The 3,805-nt window shown below is 50.8% G+C and overlaps 1 protein-coding gene across 1 annotated transcript in view; it reads right to left on the reverse strand.

The window, feature by feature from the left end:
* The window catches only part of MEIS1 (Meis homeobox 1), a 16,896-nt gene that overhangs the window by 6,971 nt on the left and 6,120 nt on the right, over positions 1-3,805 (reverse strand). The gene's annotated exons all lie outside the window — the stretch shown is intronic.

The following is a 3,805-nucleotide window of genomic DNA, read 5'->3' on the forward strand; positions in this document are numbered from 1 at the left end:
AAAAACCCACCAAAAAAGAAACAAACTATGTAAACTCTGAACCTGGACTGAAGGTTGAAATGGAGGGAAAAGGAGGAGAGGGCTGGCCTAAATACGTCTATAAACACTCATTCGTGCTCTGTAAAAGGAGGACATGTTGGAGCTCCTTCTGGAGAGAAGGTGACAATGGAGGACATGGCCTGGAAAAGGAGAACATGGCAAACAGAAAGGTCTAGGAAAGACCCTCCTAGACCTTTCTGTTCGCCATGCTGTTCTGTTTTTGGTTTAGTGAGCCAACACTTCCTTGTTCTGACAGGAAAACAATCCAAGCCCGCGTTTTCTTGTGAGGGCCCTGCCTCACAGCTGACCCCTTTCCCCACAGCTTTGGGCAGCGGAGGCCCCTGGGCAAAATGTGAAGGCACCCTAGAAACCACTCCAGGGACGAAGAAAGAGACAAGGCGCCTTGGGTTGGAAATGCAGCTTGGTTTCAGAAAGTCGGGGGTGACGGGGGCTTTCTGCCTGAGGGTTTAGGCGGGCTTCTCCCTGAAGGGAAAGGAAGACTTCTCTGACAGGAAAGGCGCTTCCTCTCCTCACTCGCCTCCCATCTCCCCTCATCCTTTGCCTCCAGAAAGGCCTCCTTCTCCCACTCCCCACAAACTTTGGACATTTAGGTGTCACAATGCACCGCCATTCCCTCAGCCCTGACCCATCTTTTTGGGAACTTCGGTTTAGTGGCCTCCTGGACAAGGACATGCCAGAAAAAAGGGAGGACATGACCAAAGGGGGGGGGCTCCAAACACTCCTCCAAATGGAGGGCCTTTGGGAACTCCTCCTGGACAGAAAGGGGGGAAATGGAGGGCAGGCCCTGAAAAAGGAGGACGCTTGGTTTCCCCCCCTGGTCTCACAGAGAGCTACCCCAAAAATGAAGGGCCAGAGGCAAAGGAAGCGAGCTGCTCCTAACGCTGGCAAAGGACCTGAAGGGGAGCTCCCTTTGCCCTTCGGCGGAGAGGCCTGGAATAGGGCTTCCAACTGGTTGAGTCACATTTGCAAGAAGAAGGCCAGGGAACGTTGCCAGTTCCACTCACACCCCAAATGCATGCAGATATATACATATATACACACTCATATATAAAAACACAGGGCTTTCTCTCGAGGAAGCAGCAACCCAGAGCCTCCGGGAAGGACCCCGCAGCCTTGGCGACAACACACACACACAGAGGCTGCATCCACACCGGGGAAATAATGGGTTTTGACGCCGCTTGAACTGCCATGGCTCAAGGCTACGGAATTCTGGGAATGGTCGTTTGTTTGTGGCACCAGAGCTCTCCGCTTTGATGTCACAAACAAACGACCGTTCCCAGAATGCCATAGCCTTGAGCCAGACCGTTCCCAGAATGCCATAGCCTTGAGCCATGGCAGTTCCAGCGGTGTCAAAACCCATTATTTCCCCCGTGTGGATGGACTCAAGAGTCACCCACACTTGTAGCTTCTTAGCTAAGAGCCAGCCCTTTCCATAGTGTCCTGAACCTTTTCTTCTACACATCCCCCTCAACTGGGAAGAGAAGGAAAGAAGCAGCTATGAATGGGCCCATCATCCACTTCCAATCTTTTTCTTTTTTCTCTTTCCTTTAGAAAACAACAACAGCCCCATCCCGTCCCTTCTTTAGCTTTCACTTTAATAAAACAACGATTCGATGGGGGAGAAATGTGGGGGTATAAATCTTCATTTTGGAGGCAATTAAAGTGTTGATTTCCTTCGTGGCCTCCGGGCGATTCTTGTAATTTGCTCAAATAGCTTTCTCTACCAAGTCACTCCGGAGCTTTTAGAAACCCATTTTCTAGTTCGACTTGTTGGATGACAATTTGTTTTTTTTAAATTCAGCAACAGCTCCCCGAGCCTTCCTCATCGGCGGCGAAATTTAACAGCTCTCGAGTTTTAAGAGTTTGGGGGCATGTGTGTGTTTGTGGGTCGGAGGGAGTTTCACTTACTTACTGGCTTACTTACGCATCCGACCCAAATGTACAAAAAGCGAGAGAGGTTACAAACTGCTAACCAGGGAAGAAACCGAAGCCAAGTCAAAGAGAGAGTTACGGATCTCCATCCTGGCCCAAAACACACTGCAGAAACAATCCAGTTTGAGACCGCTTTAACTGCCCTGGCTCAACGCTAGGGAATTCTGGAATCTGTCGCTCTGTGAAACAGTGAGCCTTCTCTGTCTGAGGGCTCCGGGGCCACAGCAATTCCCAGGATTCCCGAGCTGGGCAGTTAAAGCGATCTCAGACTGGATTATTTGTGCAGTGTGTTTTGAAGCTTAAAACTCCCTTCACGTGCTAGATTTTTCTCTCCCGACGAACTTTTGGAAAGTTCAGGGTTCACCCACAACCAGAGTTCAGCGTCGCCTTTCTAACTCTCTCGCAGCCTTTGCTCATCCCTTCTCTGGAAGGAGGGCACTGCCAGAGCAGGAGAAGGAGAAGGAGAAGGGAGGGAGTAAGGGAGGAAGGATGGATGTGTTAAGGGATGGATAGAAGGAAGAAGGGAAGGAACAGTAGAAGGAAAGAGAGAAGGAAGGGAAGGGAAGGGAAGGGAAGGGAATGGAAAGGTAAAGAAATGAACAGAAGGGCGGATGTAGCAAAGTAGATATATAGACACACAGAGGAAGGAAGGAAGAAGGGAAGGAAGGGTGGAAGGAAGCAAAGAAGGAGGGAGGGAAGGAAAGGACAAAGGAAAGAAGGGAGGGAGGGAGGGAGGGAGGGAGGGAGGGAGGGAGGGAGAGGTCCCTTTCACCGAAGGGATCTCTCCCATAACCCTGGCACCCCATCTCGGTGCTGTTCTTGGCCAGGCAAAGCGACGGGAAAGCCCCGACTTGTGAGCGTTCAGAGGGGTGGAGGAAATAGAGACACGATTGGATGGCCTCTCGGGATCCCCAGCGTCCCAGTTCCTACGAGTCCGCTTCCTTGCAAAAGAACAACAACAACTACCACAACAACCGCGGCTAAACCACTCTCCTGGCCCTTGCCGACCACCGCGCCCTGGACCGAAGGACGCACTAAGTGCGTCGGGGTGCTTCTGGCGCCCTACAAAACACTCGTGCTTCCCTGAAACAGCCAACCCCAACTCGGGCCGGGGAGGTAGAGCTGGCGGGCCTAGCCTAGCCAAGAGCAGGCAGAGATGCCAGCCAAAGGGCCCCCGACACACACAAACCAGGATCCTTCTTCCTGCCGCTTCCTTTTTTTGAGCAACAACAACAACAACAACAACAACAAGATCCAGCAGAAGTCGCCCTTTGAGTATTCTTTTTATGAAAGCCAAATCAAACCCGGGCCCTTTTAGCAGCACAAAGCCAGGCTCACTGAGGTCTCCAAGCTCCCGGCCAAGGCAAACTGACAAGGCAGGCTAATGAAGCGGAGAGAGAGAGAGAAGAAGAAGAAGAAGAAAACAGCCCGCTTTGGCTAGATCCCCGAACCCTCCCGGCCTTCTTGCCCTGGACCACCTCTCTGAGATTGTCTGCTTTCTCCTCCTCCTCCTTCTCTACCTCCCCCCCCCCAAAAAAAAGCACATCCCTATAACCCGAAGCCCTAGATTCACGCCTAAACACTTCCATTGCCGTTAAAAGAATAAATCCATTCAATAAAATCAAGACAAAAATGAAAAGCGACAAGGAACAGGTCAAGTTTGGCAGGCGATGCTTTTTTCCAAGCACATTCTCACCAGGTCGGATCCAGGAGCAAAAGCCTTAATGAAGCCATAATAGCCGCATTATTCAAATCTATTTTTCATAATTTCGATGGAAACGTGTCTAAAAGGGACTTAATCATATGTAAAGAA

The sequence above is a fragment of the Sceloporus undulatus genome, chromosome 1 (genome assembly GCF_019175285.1).
Source record: "Sceloporus undulatus isolate JIND9_A2432 ecotype Alabama chromosome 1, SceUnd_v1.1, whole genome shotgun sequence".
NCBI classification, from domain to species: domain Eukaryota; kingdom Metazoa; phylum Chordata; class Lepidosauria; order Squamata; family Phrynosomatidae; genus Sceloporus; species Sceloporus undulatus.